Raw genomic sequence first — 21261 nt, 5'->3', positions numbered from 1 at the left:
GAATGATCAGTCCTCAGCAAAGGCCTGAGCTTCATCCCCTTATGCCCCCACCTCAATGAATTTCGGGCTCGGCATGATGCTGAGCTCTTTTTCTGCCGCCTTCGCCTCCGTGCCCTTCGGGCAGGAGTCTTCCCCTTGCACAGCTGACCCTTTCTCCCGTTTTCAGAATTTTCGCTCTACCTGGACCCCTCCCTCTGGCCTTTTACCCTCTCTAGACCTCTTCATTTCAAACTGCCGAATGGACATCGACCCTCTCAATTTCTGTGCTACCCTCACTCACTCCAACATACCTCCCTCTGAACTTGCAGCACTCCGCTCATTCAGATCTAACCCCAACCTTGTCATCAAATTTGCCGAGGCTTACCAGTACCTGATGACAGCGCCTGGGCTCCTGAATGCCTCCACCACACTGACCTCTACATTGCAGAGACTGATCGCCAACTCTCTGACACCACTTCCTACCTCCTCCTGGACCATGACCCCACTACTGAACATCAAGCCATAATTTCCCAGACCGTCACTGACCTCATCTCCTCTGGAGATCTTCCTTCCACAGCCACCAACCTCATAGTTCCCCAATCCCGCAAACCTGCTTCTACCTCCTTCTCAAGATCCACAAACGGGACTGCCCTGGTAGGCCCATCGTTTCAGCCTGTTCTTGCCCGACAGAATCTATTTCTTCCTATCTCGACTTTTTTTTTTCTCCCGTTGTCCACTCTCTTCCCGCCTACATCTATGACTCATCCTACGTCCTTTGTCACTTTAACAGTTTCCAGGCCCCAACCGTCTCCTTTTCACCATGGACGTCCAATCCCTCTACACTTCCATCCCCCACCAGGATGGCCTGAGGGTGCGCCACTTCTTCCTCCAGCAGAGGCCCAAACAGTCCCCATCCACTACCACCCTCCTCCATCTGGCTGAACTTGTTCTCACATTGAATAACTTCTCCTTTAACTCCACTCTCTTCCTCCAAATTAAAGGTGGGAACCCGCATGGATCCTAGCTATGTTTTTAACCAATAAGGGAATTAAGGGTTACGGGGAGCGGGCGGGTAAGTGGAGCTGAGTCCACGGCCAGATCAGCCATGCTCTTGTTGAATGGTGGAGCAGGCTCGAGGGGCTAGATGGCCTACTCCTGTTCCTAATTCTTATGTTCTTATGCCTTCTTTTTCGTGGGATATGTGGAACGTTCTTTGTTCCAGTCTTACTCGGGTCCCCTCCCTTACCTCTTTTTTCCAATACATTGATGACTGTATCGATGCCGATTCCTGCTCTCGCCCTGAACTTTAAAATTTCATTCACTTTGCATCCAATTTCCACCCTTCCCTCATCTTCACATGGTCCATCTCCAATTCTTCCCTTCCCTTCCTTGACTTCTTCGTCTCCATCTCTGGGAATAGGCTTTCGACCAGTATTCACTTTAAGCCCACTGACTCTCACAGCTACCTGGACTACACTTCCTCCCACCCCGCATCCTGTAAGGACTCCATTTCATTCTCCCAGTTTCCCTGTCTTCGTCGCATCTCCTCTGACGATGCCACCTTTCACACTAGTACCTCTGACATGTCTTCCTTTTTCCTCAACAGAGGATTTCACTCCGCTGTGGTTAATATGGCCATCAACTGTGTCTCTTCCATTTCCCGCACCTCTGCTCTCACCCCTTCCCCTGCCTATCAGAACCACGACAGGGTTCCCCTTGTCCTCACCTTTCACCCCATGAGCCTCCACATTCAACGGATCATCCTCTGCCATTTCTGCCACCTCCATCGTGATCCCACCACCAATCACATCTTCCCCTCCCCTTCTCAACAAAGGAACTGCTCCCTCCACGACTCCCTGGTCAATTCTGCAGTCACCCTCAACACCCCTTCCCCTTCCCACGGCACCTTTCTGTGCAAGCTCAGGAGATGCAGCACCTACCCTTGTACCTCCTCCTTTCCCACTATCCAGGGCCCCAAATACTCCTTCCAGGTGAAACAGCGATTTACTTGTACTTCTTTCAATTTGGTATACTGTATTCACTGCTCACGATGTGGTGATCTCTACATTGGGCAGATCAAGCATAGATTGGGTGACCGCTTAGAGGAGCACCTCCGTTCAGTTCTCAGGTGTGACCCTGTCACTTTAACCTCTGTGTCCTCGGTCTCCTATACTGTTCCAACGAAGCTCAAGGAACAGCACCTCATTTTTCGCACTTTACAGCCTTCTGGACTCAACATTGAATTCAAAAATTTTAGAGAGTAACCGCTGCTAATCTTTGGCTCCCTTCCCCCCCACCCTCAGAGACTGTTTCTTTTTTTTTTCTCTCCTTGTCTCTAATGGCAGCTGGTCATTATCCCACCATTCATACCCTATCTTGACTAATCTTTTTCTAACTCTTGGCATTACCATTTGAATTTGGGCCATCATCCCTTTTGTCTCTCTAATCTCTCCTGTCTTCCAACCTGTCAGAGGCCTTCCCTTTTGTTCTTCCCCTCCCCCTTGCTTGTTAAGAATCTGTTCTTTCCGAACACTCCAGTTCTGACGAAGGGTCATCGACCCGAAAGGTTAACTCTGCTTCCTCTCCATAGATGCTGCCTGACAAGCTGAAATTTCCAGCATTTTCTATTTTTATCCCAGGTAAATTGTTTCCTATGAACTTGGTTCTTCAATGCTGTTGGAGGGAACGCAACAATTGGTTGAAGAGCTATGTGGCTGATTTTCCGCTGCTACACCTAGCGTTACCAGGGTGGCAAGGACCTCAAAATGGGGTTGGTAGTCGATCACCCTGTTAACACCGACGAAGAGGTCGGCAATAATTTGGAAGAGGCCTACAACTGGGCACCGAAAGCATCTGGTTGTTTCAGGCAGTAGGCCCCTTTTACTATTTGCTTGTTGGTTGCCCAAAAGTCAAAATCGACCTGTATGTATTTAGTACCACATCTTCATTCTCTAAATCACTCAAGTTCACCTGCTACTCTATAGACAGTCCAATTCTTGGAAGGTTTCTCAGAAGAAGGAGGGGAGTAAGTTCGATGTTCGAGCAAGGATGAGTTGGAGACCTGGAACATGTGTAACACCCAGAAAGTCTCGCAATCACTGTTTGTTGCACCAGATATCATAAAATTGTCTCCCTTCATTTCAGGTTTAGGTGCAGGAAGAACAAAGGCTGCGAATGGCTTGACCAATTTGTAAAGTGTAGAAGATCTTTTCGGGTAGAACTTCTCTCCCAGTTTTCGGGATGGTGAAATGGGAGTGAGCTAGAATCATACTGATGGGAGATTGTGAGTTGGTTCTTGGATCTGTTATCTCTCCAGGAAATGCTGACGTGCACCTTCTCATACAGGGAAGACCTTCAGTTTCAGATACAGTGGAGATTCTGGCGGTGTGCACTGTTCATTCTGAGGTTGACTGCTAGGCAATATTCCCCTTAAGGCGTGCGGCTGTGCAGTAATTGCAAAGGTCAAGGCAGACCACTCATTGGCTTTTACGTTGTAAATACCACGGATGCGCAGAAATTTAAAAGAAACAGGGCACGCAGAACAAAGCACAGCATACAGGGGACATTGCTGCTAGGTGATGTTATAAAAATAACGATAACTATATGTAATAAATGGAAAACGTGAAACACTAAATCCTTAAGAAATTTCTATCTTTATCATTATATTGCGATCCCAGCTGAAGGTTTCATTATACAAAACAATAACAATTGTAGATAATTTGCATCTGTGCTATTTTAGAAGAAATGGTGAGAATGCTGTCTTTTTCTATTTTTTTCTCTTCTCCTTATGGGCCTATTGCCTTGGGCATCACTCTAGTCGAAAAGAACTAGCATTATTTAGAGTGAGGGTAAGGGAAGTCAGCTCCAGAAATAAAAAAGATCACTCTCTGGGATTTAGGATAAATTAGGGGTACATTTTTAAAAATAAAAATAATTAAATTCAAGGCAAGTAATGTACTCTTCATCGTATCACTCATCACCTCTTGTCCTTGCTAACTATCATTGATTCCCAATCTCTAAATGCCCCAAATTTAAGATTTTCATTGTCGCGTTTAAAGCCCCTTCATGGTCTTGCCCATTCGTATCTCTTTAACCTCCTCCAGCCCTAAAACTCATTCTTGAACTCTCCGTTTCTGTGACTCTGCTCTCTTGTTCCTCCCAGGTGATAGGGAAGAGATGATTGTGGTTTTGAAAGTAAGGGTTGGGGGGTGGGGGGGTAGTATCTCTGAGTTCAGGGAACCATTTACAATGCCAGCTAGCAGGTGGTCCAGGAAGGGAAATTGGATGTTCAGTGGTTTAATGGGATTGGGGTCAAAGGAGCAGAAGGTGGGTCTCATGGACAAGATGAGTTTGGAGAGAAAGTCAAGAAAGATGCTGATTCCGGGCTAGGGCAGAGTTTGGCTTTGTGGGCAAAGCGAAGGTGAGGGAAGCAGCAGGTGCAGCTGAGTTTACTTATGAAAAGGAAATATTCATGTTTTGGAAGATGTTACCATAAAACCGGTTTAGGGATCCCAGCAAAAATGCAAGTAGAATTGTTGCACTTCCACAATTGGTCACACAAGTAGAGAGGAATGCTGATCTCAAGGCCAGTGCATTAGAGTAATTTGAACATGTTCTCTGCAACAAATGGAAAGGAAATTGGAGCAAATGAAAGGAAGCAGAAAATTATTGGAGCAGAACCTCTTAAAATTCCATTTTAATACAGCTGTTTGTTTTGGTTGGAAGGCCAGCAAAAGCATATGGACAGAACCGCCCCCTTCAATAATTACATCCCACTGGAACAGGTGTAACAAAGGAGGTTTGACATACTTTGGGTTGCGGACTCCCTTCTCTGCCTCACAATGCACAGCAGGTATTGGAGGAGTTGGCTGATCAAGTGAGTGTGCCTCCCATGTCTAGAGGCCATGGATGCAGATGACCGAGATTAATTTTGAGGCCTGAGGAAGATTGTAGTCACAAGCTTGCTTGCAGTTTAATACTCTAAGTTTATTTTCATAGTATGCCTGCCATTAACCACCACTCCAATCATGGTGCATCATCAACAAGGTAGCAATAGTGACACTGGCAAAATCTCTGCATCTTTCACATTTACAATTCCATACCAATAATGTTCAAGCTTGAACTTGAGTGGCACATAATACTTTTAATGTCAGACATAACTGTTCAATTTGTGTCACTTAAAACGATTGTTTTGTCGTCCATTCACACAAAGTGGGATGTGCGGAAGGTGGGGTAATAGTATTTAGGCTACATACAACCAGAGAGATGCATATCGGATTTACGGCAGGTTTAGCAGGTTCTAAATTATGAATTGGCAGGAGTTAACCCTTCAAATTGTAGGGATCGATGCATTCGAAGGTGTAGGCCAGGGCGAACTTGGCTGCTTGGTGGAATTCCCACAAGCCAAGTGTTCTCTTTAACTTTTTTGTGCTCCCTCTTCAAACTCACTCATGCAGATGCATTAGGCCAACATCAGCACGGCACTCAATGTATGCCATTGGGACTGTATGTGCAACTATTTAACGCAGGCACCACAGTAACACATATTCCTTTTCTTTTTGTGTAGGGACCTCCCAAGATGATGTCCCTGCCACCAGACACTAGCAGGAAGCTGCGCCATCTCATGACCATGGGTCATATACTCCTGAGCATGCAGGTACCAGCTCAGATATATGTACCTCAGAGAATCAGATAGAGAGAATCAGGAGGGAGAAACTGGTGGAGCACACCGCACAAATAAAGAGGAGCATGTAGAGGTGGCTGCTTAGGAGCAGAACAACCTAGAGGGCCAGGCTGAGCTGTTCCGATACTGCAGACTCATAAATTCTTACCTTTATGAAGGGGTTACCTATAGAGTGGAGCTCATTAATAAGCAAAGGCCCTTCATGCAGTCCTTTGAAAATCTTCAGAACTCCCTGCAAGGTATGTCAGAGACTCTACAGAACTGCTACTTTGAATTTTATTCAGTTGTGTGAAAGGGATGTGGAAACCTGCAGGCCACTGCAGAGTCAGTGGCAACTCCACAGGTATTTACAAAAGAACCGCTGAGGGTTGAGGTCCAAAACACACCTGTACTTTCCTTTAGAAACATGGTGACTGAAGCTATTGAGATTTGAGCCTCCAAGTTAAAAGAAGTTCTCGCTTCTGGCTTGGAGAGGGTGGGATTGACTCCAGAGAACTTTAGGCTTTTATACTCCAGACAATTAAGGGTCCATAACCAAACAAGCGACCTGACAACTGATGCACGACAGGGCAGGCATGGATAAGACTACATCTCGACGTGATGCTACATGCACCCAATTCAGCGAAGCCCTTCGAGAATTGAAGAGGTGGTAAATAGTGGACAGGAGAAGCCAGTTGTCATAAAATCTGAAGGACTGGCAGTAGTTGCAGAACAATCTCGTCACCCAACACAAGATACAAAGATATAGTGTATCACAGTGTGCCAAGAGCCCCCTATTGAGGCTGCCACCACACATACTCTTCCTACTGAGACAGCATTTACAAGGAGCACAAGATTAGGTAGACCATTCTGCACACCTTAAACCCTCACAGTAGTTGGGAAATAAACAGGTTGCACATTCTTTAGATTGTAGTGTGATTTATTCACAGAAGGGAGATGTTAATGTAGTAGGTGATTGGTTGATAGGCATGTGTACTAGTACAGATATTGTTAATCCGGCAATGTCTGTTCATGGGGCTAGTAGATTGTGCTCAATACTGTAGGACTGACTGTTCATGAAAGAGTTAAGTAAAAGCCTTGTCAAACAATGATTGATATGTCTGTCTGGCTGCACGCTGCTATCAAACATTTCTTCTTTCTTCCTCCTCTTGTTGCTGCACCTCCTCCTATACCAAGACTTCAGACTGTGCCTTTAGATTTAATCTTCCTGGATTGTGACATTATGCAATATACAGTGAATGCAGCTAATTTTGGACAGCCTTGTTTCAACAATCGAGTAGAACTGCCCCTGAATCTGTTGCAACATTAGAATCTCTGGTTGAGTATCTAGGGATGGTTGGTTATGGTACTGGACTGGCAACCGAGAGGTCATGAATTTAAATCCAACCATGACAAATTGTGAAATTGAATTTAATAAATCTGGTTTTGTGGGTTGGCAACAGATGAAATGATCATGAAAGCTGTGGAAATTCGTGCATAGAGGCTCAAAAAGATGGCATAAATCTAATAGCCTCTTTTGTGCAGCAAGCCAACCATTTAAGTGTGTCTAAAGCCAGCCATTTAAGTGTGTCTAGGTCTGAGGACAGCTCCTGGTATGAGGCTGAATGGTTGCCAGATACCTGAGCTGCAGTTCAAATTGCCTTTTTCCCCTTCGTATGAACTCCCCTTCGTCTTCAAAATCCTTTACCGCCATTGGGATGCCCAATGGAATTCCCAAGCTGAATAATGTGTTTAGTGCTAAAGATGTAGCTACTGTATGCAATAATGCTGTGGGAAAAGGTTGTAAAAGTAATTTTGCAAAGTAACAACACATACTAGCAGCATGTAATTTACCAAGTATAATGCTGAAGCGTCTATGTGACTAGCACAAAAACTTAAAATGTTGCAACTGTCAATCACATCTTTAAGCATCAAATGTCTAAAGGCCAGAGCAGGAAATCCCAACAGCACCTGTTTTAAGTGGGTGAGCAGCATGAAAGAAGGAACACGTTTATAAAAAAAATATTGATATTGGCATGGGACCAATTTAAATACGGTTGACTAATGTCAAGATGTATAATTAGGCTCACACATGCTTTGCTGAGGCCTATAAAAAAAGAAATTATATCATTTTTCACCTATTAAATTTGGCACCTTATGAATTGGGTGCTGAAACCTACTTGCTTAATTTAATGATGCACGCTCCTGGAACGTGAGTATACTCTGTCAATGCGCCATTGCTGAATCAGCCATCAATGCACTAGGTGTGCTTTCAATGTAAAACTCATATAAAAATCATAGGGGATGAAATATTTACTTTTTAATAGCATTTTTGGGACACTTTCAGTGCAACGCCATGTTCAGTACTAGATTTTGGAGTAGGATCCATTTATGCTGGGTTTCCAACCTGTAATGATAGCAATGACAATTTATGATTGAGCCTGAGGCCTCACTGCAGTCCACCTGCTGATTCTTCAGGCAGCTGCTTTATATATGTTAAGGATGTGGTCTGCAACATACAAAAATCCCAGAAGTTGCACTTACAATGCACAAGGATGAATTTGGAACAATTTGGATGAGTTATACCTGTTGACAGCATCAGCTGAGACTGGCAGAGTGCTTTATTTTGGAGTCTGCAGCCTCAGGAGAGATTCAAGGGATTGCTCGACTTACAAAACTGCATTTAAAACAAAGCTGGACTTGCCTCTGACAGCCTATAAAACCACCAGGATATTTTTGCCCCAACCACAGTAAGAGGTTCTGAATACCAGGCATGGGATTCTCAATGAGCAAACACTTCTCTATAGTTTCAATGGACTAGGAGGAGTAGTAGTACTGGATGGAGGAAACATGAGCGAGATGGCCTATAAAGAATTTAGTCCATGCAGATCTCAGTGTGTGGCTCTGTGTGAGAAAAGTGCATGAGGAGAATTGTGCTAGCTGCTACAAGAAAACCAATGGCCTGAATATCTCTGCCTTTGGCTGTCAAAAGTGACGACTGCACTCTCTCTATGCCAGCAGCTCATTTCAAGCAACCTTGTGGGATCTGTGTAAAACGTCCAGGGGCCGAAGTTGCCCCTTTTTTTTAAACAGCAGTTTCCATCTTCTTGTAGCTACTTTCTTCAGGTAAACCCACATAACTATCAATGTTTTCAACTTTTTTGGGCTGTTTTAGTGCAGGCTTTTTAATATGATGGTGGGAGTTTACTTCAAAATCTTACAATATTCTCCTATCTTTTGACGAACTTCTTCACCAAAATCTTCATTTTTCTTTCCCTAAAGTATGGCTTCCTGGTACCTCTTTTAATTATACTCCTCCATTGTGCATTATTTTCTGCTGGTGGAAACCATTTCACATGTTAACAAAGGCAAGTGGTTAATTTCAAGTTGTTGCTATTGTGGTAAATTAACAAATTGGTAAATGACAATTAAATGTCTTAACTTATTGATGGTGGTAAATTACCAGGTGCAAATACAAATGACACTGAGCATTAGTGAGAAATGTGCACAAATTGCACTTATTTACATGCTATTATATATTAAAATATATATATATATGTATTATATAGATTTAAAGTAATTGGCGATTTAGAGGGGATTTGAGGGGAATTTTTCACCCAGAGGGTGGTGGGATTTAAGGGGAATTTTTTCATCCAGAGGATGGTGGGGCTCTGGAACTCACTGCTTGAAAGGGTGGTAGAGGCAGAAACCATCACCACATTAAAAAGTACTTGGATGTGCACTTGAAATGCCGTAACCTACAAGGTTATGGACTAAAAGCTGGAAAGTGAGATTAGGATGGATAGCTTTTTGTCGGCCGGCGTGGACACGATGGGCCGAAATGGCCTGCTTCCGTGGTGTAAGTTTCCATGATTCTATGATTAACAGTTCTTTGCTATTGCCAATAATGAGTGATGAAATTCTCCTAGCTACAACTGTTGTACTTTTCAACTCGGCTTTTTGGAAGGGAGAGAGGAGAACTTAATTATAAATTGTAAAAAAAAAATCAAAGTATCTCCCTGGATGTAAAAAGATGCATTTAATTCCCCATAGCTGCACACAGATTTTTTTTTTACATTTTTTTTTAGCTTACCAGTTTCCTTCCTACAGTTGAACATATAGCTGATTGCCTTCCTTTTTTGGCAGCAATTTGAAATATTAGTAAATTTTCAAAAAAATGTCTTTCCCCTTCCCCCATCCCTTCACTACCTCCCAGTCTCCTTATTGATACTTCATCTCTCTGCATAACTAATAACTCTAGTTTTGAATTGTATGGAGTAAACTGAGATGAGAGCTGTGAACTCCCATTGTATACTTTGCTGTAATAAGGACAAAATCAAATGTTATTTGTCTTGCATCTGTGGGCGATATGTTCTATTTTATTTTCATCTTAATGGCAACATCTGACAGAAAATTCCACTGTAAACATAACAGCAACTTGTATTTATATAGCACCTTTAACATAGTGAAACATACCAAGGTGCTTCACAGGAGTATTATGAGACAAATAATTTGCCACTGAGCCACATAAGGAGAAATTAGGGAAGGTGACCAAAAGCTTAGTCAAAGAAATAGGTTTTAAGGAGCGTCTTGAATGAGGAAAGAAAGGTAGAGAGGTTTAGGCAGGGAGTCCAAGCTTAGGGTCTAGGCAACAAAAGGCACGGCCACCAATGGTTGAGCGATTATAATCAGGGATGCTCGAGGGCAGAATTAAAGGAGCGCAGACATCTCGGGGGGGGGGGGGGGTGGGGGCATGGAGGAGATTAGAGATCAGGAGGGGCGAGGCCATGGAGGGATTTGAAAACGTGGATGAGAGTTTTGAAATCGAAGTGTTGCTTAACCGGGAGCCAATGTAGATCAGTGAGCACAGGGGTGATGGATGAGCGGGACTTGGTGCGAGTTAAGACATGGGCAGTCGAGTTTATGTAGGGTAGCATGTGGGAGGCCAGCCAGGAGTGCGTTGGAATACTCAAGTCTAGAGATAACAAAGGCATGGATGAGGGCTTCAGCAGCAGATGAGCTGAAACAAGAGTGGAGTATTGGATAACTCAGACATAGGGGTATCACATTTCTTCTCTAATCTGCAATAGCAGTGGGGCAGCAGTGTTGGTGAGGAGCAGCATATAAAGTAACATTACAGTTTTGGTTGTCTTGGTTTCAAAGCAAGAAGTGATGCTAACAAACTTCACTTTTGATTTCTACAAAGATTCTGCAACAGACTAGCTTTACAATTGTTTCACTAGTTCAGCTGTAGAACTTAAGAATTTGAGATTTGTTGGTTAACTATGCCATTGCTCATATAGCTTCTGTTACAACAGATACAGAGAAAAATACTTAGGGCAAATCCATCTGCCTGCTTTGGGTCCATACAGCTGGTATCCCTTTTTTGTTACTTACTTGGTGTTAATTCTAGTCCTGTTCAATTTCTGTGTTATTTTCGTAGGTATGCTAACTTGCATTTACTGCAAGAGCACATTTACTTTGTTAGCTTATCCACAACTAATTATTATTCTTTTGCAGAAGCAGTAAATTTGTGATATTCAGTTCCTGTCTTACCATCAGTATGAATGATTCACACTCATCTGTTTGTAAGACTGTTGATTTGAAAAACATCTTAAAGTGGAGCTCGTTTCCATCAGCACAATGCAGTCCTCTAGGTTTGCTATATGCTGTGTAACTGCATGATTGCAAAAATATAGAGAGTGCACTAGAGACGCTTGTCAGGATCATTTTAATCTATTTCACTGCTGTCACTGACTGAGGCTGAGCAACAGTACCATTAACTGACTCACATCATGGGGAGCTAAAGGTGAGATGATTTCAGCCAGGATCTTTGTATTTTAGTTACTCATCATTTGTAGTGCAAATAGCCCATCAGGCTATACAGTATTTAAGTATGTGGATTGTAGGTCAATAGGTCCAACATGTGGATGGGGAAGGCCAGATGATTACTTTCTTAACTGTCATGAAATATCATCCCATTTTTGAACTTAAGCATTTTTTAAAGTATTCTTTTGTCGTGTGTGAAGAACAATGAAAGAGACATTGTTTCATTTAGTGAAGACCTTTGACTCGCACCTCAGAAAAAAATGATTTTTTTATGCAGCACTGTTGGCATGTTTCTTGTAATTTACAATCAAAATAAGTGTCTTGAATGTATATTTAAGAATATCCTGCATACTCTCTGTTGCTGTTGAAATTATCTCTCTCTTTCTGGTGCAAGTATTATTTATGTTCAGTTACTGGTGGTCAGTCCTTTGGTGCCCAAATTTTAATTTTCGTTGGCATAGCACACATACAAATAATTATATACCGATTTAAAAAAAAAAAAATCATAATGGATTTTACCTAACTTTGTGGTTATTTTCTATCATTGAGCAAGTTTGAGATAACCACTTAGACTCTTGAGGAAAATAGTGAGCTTGCCTTTATGAAATTAGTTAAAGGGGAGGGAAAAGATCAAGGTTATTTTCAAAATAAATGATTCAAAATCATGCAAAGACTGCAGAAAGAAAAATACATTGTTGTGCTAAAAAATATTGCCTAAATGTATTGAAATATTCTTTAGATCAGAAAGAAACACAGGGCTAGATTTTCCTATTTGCTGGATTACTTCTGTAAATGCACTGGAATAATTCTTAAACCCCCAGTATTTTACTGCCGAGAAACTACCCAATTTTCCTCTGTGCACCTTCATTACATATTCATAGAGTACGTTAATAGTGAGTGCAGTCCTCTATCAGCAGCCTGCCTCAGGATGTGGATGAAAAATTCAGTGTTGCTCCAGCAGAAAAATGGAAAAGTCAGCCATTTTGTGTCTGTAGCCATGTAGTTCAATGCAATGTCTGAGGCTTTTGTTTCATCAAAGCTCCAAGATTGCAATTTTAAAGAATACTTCAGCTGACGTGTTACTGTTTGTAACAGGCAAAAGAAGATTCAACTTCTAGTCCCCTTGGGAACGATGCACACGATGTTCATGATCCAGGCATGTAAAAGGAGGTAGGCCTTGGCCGTGTGCCTCCTCACCCCATTAAGGAGTGTTTTCTGAACCCGGATTCCATTCCCTATGGTGCATGAGTCATCATCATCATCATGGACAACCCCTCGGAGTCAAGAATGACATGTGTACCTTTACACTACTTTCTTAAAAGAAATATAGCCCACAACCAAACACCAGAAAATACCACCTCAATCCCCAAGGTCTATGCTATAAATCGGCAAATCATCAGTAAACCATCAATGAAACCTTTAGCCACTAGGAGAAGTAGGAGGCTAAGATTGAAAAGGGCCAACAAGAGTAGGCACCGAGGGGAACCATGTTGGCCTTAAACAGTAAGAAGATTGTCAGATTGGTTAGGTTTTATCACTGACAGATATGTACAGAATGATTTGTGGCAAGGTTGGGGGTATATGTGCAAAGTAGTAGCAGCTTCATCTTCAATTGGGAGTCTTAAAAGCTGGAAAGAGTTCTCATTGTCAGAAAATGACTGATTTGAATTTGTTGCCATGATCCCTGTGTTGGCACTCGTCCCCCTATTGCATCTCCAATCACCTCCATGGCCTTTCTCCCCAAGATTTGTAAGGCTTCTTTCTCGTGTAGGGTAGCACGATGGAAATTACGGGGTTATCCTTCGATGTATTTCCTAAGATTAAATGTATCCAAGTTTGCTGATGATACTAGGTGGGAAAGTAAGTTGTGGGGAGTATAAAAGGGATAGAAGCAGGTTAAGCGAGTGGGCAAGAACATGGCAGATGAAATATAGGGCCCAAGTTTCCACATGATTTGCGCCTGATTTTTAGGAGCAACTGGTGGAGAATGGACTATCTTAGAAATCGCAATTCTCCACATTTTTTTTTCTGCAGTTCTAGTCAGGTAGAACAGTTCTACTTTGGAACAGAATTTTTTCTTCAAAAGTGGGCGTGTCCGGCCACTGACGCCTGATTTCAAAGTTTGCCTGATTTCAAAGTTTGCACAGTGAAAACGTACTCCAAACTAACTTAGAATGGAGCAAGTGAAGATTTTTGTAGAACTGAAAAAACCTGTTCTACACATTAAAAAATCAGGCGCAGGTTACAAATTAGGCGTAGGGAACGAGGGGGTAAGGGGGGGGGGGGAGGGAAGTCATTAAATTCTACAATAAATCCTTAGTTATACTTATACAAATATTATACAAATAAATCCAACCTGAATAAACATTTATAAGCAAAGAAAAGATTAAATAAACCATGTTCCTACCTGTGTGAAAGTTTTTCAGGCAGACCTTTAGGAAGCGGTTTGCCGTCGGGACTGAAGGCTGAACGGGCCGGGCCTGAGATTTCGGGCAGGGCCCGTCCCCAGCACCAGAGGTAGGTGGCGTTGGGTCGGGTCTGGGAGAGAGGGTCTGGGAGAGAGGTTCGGTTCGGGTCGGCGAGGGAGAGAGGGAGGTCAGGTCGGGGAGGGAGGGAGGTCAGGTCGGGGAGGGAGGGAGGGAGGTCAGGTCGGGGAGAGGGAGGTCAGGTCGGGGAGGGGGAGGTCAGGTCGGATCCAGTCCGGGGGCGAGAGTAGAGTCGGGTCGAGTCGGGTGGCAGCGGCAGACACAGACGGGTCGAGTCGGGTCCGGTCCGGTCAGGGGGGGGGAGGCGGAAGCAGGAGCGGCGGGGAAGCAGGAGCGGCAGCGACAGGCGGGGCGGGTCGAGTCCGGTCCGGTCGGGGGGGGGGGGGGCGGAAGCAGGAGCGGCAGGGAAGCAGGAGCGGCAGCGACAGGCAGGTCCGGTCGGGGGGTGGGGGCCGAAGCAGGAGCGGTGGGGAAGCAGGAACGGCAGCGACAGGCGGGTCGAGTCGGGTTGAGTCGGGGGGGGGGGGGGGTGGGGGGAAAGCAGGAGCGGGAGTCGGCAGGAAGCAGGAGCTGGCCGTGGGAGGAGCCTTATTCACGCAGCCCCAGTGAGGCCATTCGGCCAGGGCTAGGGGCTGCGTGCTTCAGGCCCCTCCCACACAGTTTTGGGCGCCTGGAGCTACTGCACTTGCGTGCCCACTGTAGCGCGCATGTGCAGAGCTCCCGGCACTGTTTTCGGCGCAGGGTTCTAGCTCCGCCCCCTACAGCTCCTGCTGCGCCGCGCCGAGGGCCAGAAGACCTGCAGGGAGGTGGAGAATACGGAGGGTTTTTTTAGGCGCACTTTGTAGCGCGAAAAACGGGCGCCCAGCTCGGAGGGGCACCCGTTTTTTATCGTGTGGAAACTTGGGCCCATTATGTGGAGAAATGTGAAGTTAGCCACTTTCGTAGGAAAATAGAAAAGCAGATTTTTTTTTTAAGAAGTTGAGAGACCAGGAAATGTTGGTATTCAGAGGGACCTGGGTGTCCTTGTACACGAATCACAGAAAGTTAATATGCAGGTTCAGCAAGCAATAAAGAAAGCAAATGGTATGCAAGCCTTCATTACAAAGGGATTGGAGTATAAGAGTAAAGAACTCTTACTGCAATTATATAGGGCCTTGGTGAGACCACACACTGGAATACTGTGTTCAGTTTTAGTCTCCTTACCAAAGAAAGAATATACTTTCCTTAGAGGGAATGCAACAAAGGTTCACTAGACTGATTCCTGGGATGAAGGGATTGTTGTATGCGGAGAGATTGAGTAGACTAGGCCTATATTCTCTGGAGTTTAGAAGAATGAGAGGTGATCGCATTGAAACATATAACATTTTTGCAGGACTTGACTGGGTAGATGCTGGGACGATGTTTCCCCTGGCTGAGGCCCTGGCTGAGGAGTTTCGAACGAAGAACCACAGTCTCAGAATAAGGTGTTGGCTGTCTAGGACTGAGATGAAGAGAAATTTCTTCACTCAAAGGGTTGTGATTCTTTGGAATTCTCTATCCTCGAGGTCTGTGGAGTATATTCAAAACAGATTTTTGGATATTAAGGGAATCAAGAGATATAGAGAGAGGATGGGAAAGTGGAATTCAGGTAGAAATCAGTCATATTGAATGACAGAGCAGGCTTGAAGGGCTGAATGGCATACTCTTGCTCCTATTTCTTATGTTCTTATATTCCCTCTCTTTCTCATGTTATGGGCCATCTTCTCCTGCAGCCAGATTAAGTGTTATGATGCTATACAGTGGTACTCAAGTTTTTGAAGTTGGTCACTATTCAATCCACTATACGGAACATTATGTAGAAGTTAGGAATTCCTTCCAGGAGTAAAATAAGTACCTGGTACCTTCTGCTAGTTAATCATGGAACTGCATTATAGCCACTTGTCTCCAAAACCTGTTTGAGGCTAAGGGCTAGAAATTCCACATTTAAGAATAGCATCGTTTTTTGGCACTATTTGCGAATAATGCCGTTTTTTATGCCGAAGTAGCGCAAAAAAATAAGGCCTAAGTTTCGCAAAAAGTTTTTAAAATTTTGGCGTAGTGTTAAAATACCACTGTTTTTAAGGATGGAGATAAAAAATTTTGTGTTTTTAAAAAAAAAAAGTCTGTTTTATGCATGCCCAAGATACTGGCGAATGGGGCCAGGGGGGGTGGGGGGAGCTAGTCAAACTGGAGTTATTGGGATTTAGTGCAGGTCTGGAAACTGATCAGCAGTGTTACATGCCTCAGGCTGTGAAACACAACAGTTACATGCCTCAGTGAGTTTAAAAATGCACTCACACAGAAAACTTAGTACACAGACCTGTTAATGACTCTACTGGACTCTTATTTCCAATTACCGGTACATTTAACAACCCTGGAGATCCTTCAAAGTCATCACGCCAGCCGGCAGGATCACTCCCTCGGCTGGACACATCAGCTTGGCGCTCAGCTCCCACCTTCCCACCCGCCGGGCAAGTACCTCTCCTCCCCGGTCTTGGTGCAAGGGCACTCGGGTAAGGATTGGCACGCCGGCTGGCAGGATCGCTCCCTCGGCCGGACACATCAGCTTGGCGCTCAGCTCCCACCTCCCCCCGGGCAAGTACCTCTCTTCCCACTCCTTATCACATCCGCTGTCACCACTGTCAAATTCTTCTTAATCTTCACCTTTGGAATTGGAGTCGTCAGGGCAGTTTAAGAATGGGATTGGGGCAATCCCATCCCAGGCTTCTCGTCACTGGTGTAGTACAGTGTGTCCAGGACTGCAATGTGGACAGTTTGCACGTAGCAGAGTTGGGCTTTTACAAGCCCCCAACTTTTATCATTAAACTGCAACTGTCAGTTATAATGCACAGGATTGTCATTCAACAGTGAAAGGCCATACAATTTGAGCTTCAATTCCAGTAGCAGGAGTGCAGACATTTTTGTCTAACATGGAATTGCAAACTCAAATCAAATCAAATCTCCTAAACTTTGTCCCATTCCATGGACGTTTATGTTCATATATTATCTGTTCTGCCTTGAAGATCATTCACTTAAAGTCAGGTTGAATTTGACAGATTGGGGACTAGATTAATTTAACCTCTGTGATTCCCAAAATGGCGCCGTTACTGCCAATTTTGATCAGATTTCACCAGGTAAGGCAAACTTTTTCTAATTGGTATTTAGCACTGTCCTTAAAAATGTCCTTATTGGTGAAACTCTAAAACGGTATTATCGTTGGTTTTGATGCCGAGTGAAGTCACAAACGGGTCTCAAAAAAATCGGCTCTTTTTTTAAGGACGGCGTTACACAACTGGCAAAACTAGCACAATGGCCCTAAATTTATTTAGCTCCAAAAAATGGAGTTAAATCGATCCTTAGAGTGGCGAATTCCTAGCCCGAAGTGCCTATTCTTGTATACATTGTGCTAAGTGATCTGCAAGGAGTACTGATGCACCGCTTTTTAAATTGTTTTGATGCAAGAATGCTTTCAGATCAATAATGAATTACTTGGAAACTATGTGCAGATCAAAGTATAAAGTCCAAATAAGTGGCTAAAAATAAGCATAAAAAACGACAACTTCATTTTATAAAACTATCTAGTACTTGCGTTCCTGGTGTCAAACAAAAATACTACTGTGAAACTAAATTTCAGTAAAATCAATTGCCTTCCAAGGGTATCTTTTCAAATTACTGTCATGTCTGTATCAGAACACAGACACACAGTCTGGACATTACTGCAATCTTTTTTCAGAATTCAAATGACCCTGCAGGCAACTCACAACTGCTGGATCTCGTGGAATGTGCTCTCTGAACTGTACAAAAGCCTTCAGCCTGGAGTGCATTGCTGCAAACAAAAACTGCCAAGTGCAATTATTTCTCCAGTTTAATGTTACGGAAGTGTTGTTTTTTCCTCATGGTTTCAGAATCTGTGATTTTGCCATTAAGAAGGGAAAAAACATTTTGGAGGCTTTTAAAGGATAATAACTCTTCTGAATCATCTTTCAATTTCACAACGGCAGATGAAAGTAGAAAGATCAGTTAATATGGGGATGAACTGAACAAAAATAACAGGAATGAAATGGAAAGATGAATGATCACACAACATAATCTTATAATAAAACGGGGTAAATAAAATGCTCTTATCTTTCCATTCCCTAGCAATGGAATTTGTTTTTTTTTCGTTTTGAAACTTAGAACTCATCTTGGAGCAAAATTATTTCAGTATTTTTAGACTTGGAACAAAGCAGAACCCTCTACTATCTACCCCCATCCCCCAAACCAAAGACATCCATTAAGTATTAAGAAACAGCTGAGATAATTATACAGTGTCTTTATTGACTGTGATGGAGAAATTGCTCACATTTAAAATCATGTCTATTGATTTTTAATATTTACCGCAACATGTGGTTGAACTGAATATACATGCAGTCACTTGTGGGTGACCATCCATAACCCTTGTATAATGACCTCACTAAAAATTGCAACAGCAGCAGCTGAAGAGCACTACAGTGAGGTTAATGCCTTTACCAGTGTTGTCACCTGAGAGAACCATAGGGGTCCAAAAAAGAGTACTTTTGAGAAATCAGGAGAAGGTCTGCACTATGCTCCAGAGTGTACATCCAACATAATTGTAGCTTGCTGTGCCCTGTACAGTATTAACATCCAAAAAAACTTGAATTTAGAGATTCCCAAGAAAGTAGACTTAGCTGCTTTTGGAGGCAGAAGAACATGGAGTGAAACATCTGGAGGACCGTTACCAGGTGGACTGCTTAGCTTGTACCCTTTTACCTGCACATCTGCGGCAGCAATGAGGGTAGCACCGGATGAGGAAAAGGTGGAAGATGATCAAGAGGAGAACAGCAGCAACAACTTGCATTTATATAGCATTTTTAACTTCGTAAAACGTCCCAAGGCGCTTCACAGGAGTGTAATCAGAAAATAAAATTGACACTGAACCAAAGAAGGAGACATTAGGACAGGTGGTCAAAAGTTTGGTGAAAGAAGTAGGTTTTAAGAAGTGGCTTTAAAGGAGGAGATAGAGGTGGAGAAGCACAGAGGTTAGGGAGGGAGTTCCTGAACTTGGGGTCTCGACAGGTGAAGACAATGGTGGGGTGAAGGAAGCTTGGGGATTCACAATAGGCTGGAATTGGAGGAAAGCAGAGTTTGCAAAGGTCTGTAGTGCTGGAGAAGGTTAGAGATGATGGAGGAGTGAGCCCATGGAGGTATTTGAACACGAGGATGAGAATTTTAAAATTGAGCCAATGTAGGTCAGTGAGTAGAGGGGTGATGGGTGAATAGGGCTTGGTGCGAGTTAGGATTCGGGCAGCATAGTTTGGATGAACTCAAGTTTATGGAGGATGGGAGGTTGGCCAGGAATTGGAATAATCGAGTTGGAGATAAGCAAAGTATGGATGAGGGGTTAAGCAGCAGATGGCCTGAGGCAGGGGCAGAGACGGGTTCCTATAAGTGATGAAAAATAAGGATTTTACCGAACTTGTAATGTAATTGTGTACCTGTCGAGAAGCAGGGGTAGAGTTTCTGCTTTGAATGCAATCGGCAATCTGGGCGCAAAGTGCGCTAGTTTTTCAAAATGAAGTTATTGTTTAAGTTTCAGCTCAAATTCATTTGCATAATCACAAACGTATAATTGTTCATGAACCAGCGCAATCGGGCAGTGTTTTAGAATGTAATTTGTTTTTTTCCCTCTTGCATTAAAAAATATTCCTTGATGTATTTGAGTGGTAATCTGATGCAGTTTTATTAATACAGCTGAAAATGGATTTATCACAAAAAATAAACATTTTGACTTGGGGTCAAGTCCACTATCTATGAATAACCAATTTTTAAATGAGTTAAAAAAAATCTACAGAACCAATTACTAGTTTCATTGATGTATTTAGTTTATGATTTTTTTAATATTTAAAAGCTTTTAAAAGATGCTTATTAGTGCCCTTGCACCTAAAACAAAAAACCCAATCAGCTTAATTTTAAGAGCCTCCTCGAAGGCCGCAAACGGGGGCAATTAGCGGAAACACGCCATGCTGAGTAATTCAATCTGGGGGTGTGGCTAGTTTTGTGGGCAGGGTGGGCTTCCAGCACAATCTTTATGTAAACCAGCACACAAGATCATGGAAACTCAATTTGTGCTGGACGTAACTTGCGCTCAAAATTCCGCAAACATTTGCTCTAGTTTGGCCAATTTCGGGGGAATTGTGCCCAGCGGAAGCTCTACCCTCTAATATCCTAATTACTGTTTAGTAAAAATAAAAGATGCATATAAGAAAAGTTGAAAATAAATTTCTTAGCTTTAACTAGTTAGCCACACTCTAAACAGATGTCTAGTTACCCTGCTCCCCTATATTACATGCAGAGATGGATGGATTGATTGGTTTTGTATACCTGTGGTTGGTATGGCAAAAACTTTATTATAGTCAAAAAATACTTTCCAAGCTCTTTCAGAAATGTACACCCTTACTTCACTTTTGTATCCTAGTGCTCACTTGCAACGGGACAACCTCTGACTCACCATGAGGAATGCCAGTGGAGCTGTATGAGATGGCATCACATTCGAAATAGCATTTGCGATCAATATTTGGCTTTCTCCGCACCCGTATTCTGCGCCCAGATTACCGATGGGAGAAAAACCTGCGTTGCAGCCCTGCCAGCAGAGGTAAGTATGAAGACCTGCAAAAAAGGCAAGTTAAAGTTTTTATTTTTTTAATTCTTTTTCAGCGACTTGGTAGGTAAGGGTTTTGAGAATGTTGTTTTTTTCAATTTTTTCTGTTCATCACAGTTCAGGTTTCACATTTTGGTCATTGCACCTTTCTAAAAGAATTATCCTGAGGGAAAAACGGACTAGAAATTGTGGGTTTTCAGCGAAAATGTTATTTTTTTGCGCCAAAATTACCATTTTTTGCTTCGCTACTGTTTTCAGGCCCAATATTTAATTTAATTTGCACAGCAGTAAAAATTGGCGTTGCACAAGGATTCACGGTGCAATCTGCAAATTTCGGCATCTTTCGTCCGGGGCCGATAGTGCTGCGAGAGTGGCCTTGGAAGGGGGGGGAAAAACACAACAAAAAAAAAATTGAAAAAAAACAACATTCTCAAAACCCTTACCTACTAAGTCGCTGAAAAAGAATTAAAAAAATAAAAACTTTAACTTGCCTTTTTTTGCAGGTTTTCATACTTACCTCTGCTGGCAGGGCTGCAACGCAGGTTTTTTCCCCATCGGTAATCTGGGCGCAGAATACGGGTGCGGAGAGAGCCAAATATTGATCGCAAATGCTATTTCGGATGTTGCAC

At 43.1% G+C, this 21261-nt stretch overlaps 1 protein-coding gene across 10 annotated transcripts in view; it reads left to right on the top strand.

Annotated features, from left to right (window-relative positions):
- Positions 1-21261, top strand: part of foxp2 (forkhead box P2) — a 906820-nt gene that overhangs the window by 78811 nt on the left and 806748 nt on the right. For 5 of the 10 annotated variants that reach the window (XM_070900362.1, XM_070900360.1, XM_070900358.1 and 2 more), the window contains one exon: positions 5546-5901. The exons of 4 other annotated variants lie outside the window; for them this stretch is intronic. The gene's annotated coding sequence lies outside the window, so the exon portion shown is untranslated. The remainder of the gene's footprint in view (positions 1-5545; positions 5902-21261) is intronic. One more of the 10 variants, XM_070900359.1, reaches the window with a different exon arrangement.

This window comes from Pristiophorus japonicus, chromosome 15, assembly GCF_044704955.1.
Source record: "Pristiophorus japonicus isolate sPriJap1 chromosome 15, sPriJap1.hap1, whole genome shotgun sequence".
NCBI classification, from domain to species: domain Eukaryota; kingdom Metazoa; phylum Chordata; class Chondrichthyes; family Pristiophoridae; genus Pristiophorus; species Pristiophorus japonicus.
Note: the sequence above shows the minus strand (reverse complement) of the source record. Positions and strands in the feature narration are given on the sequence as shown.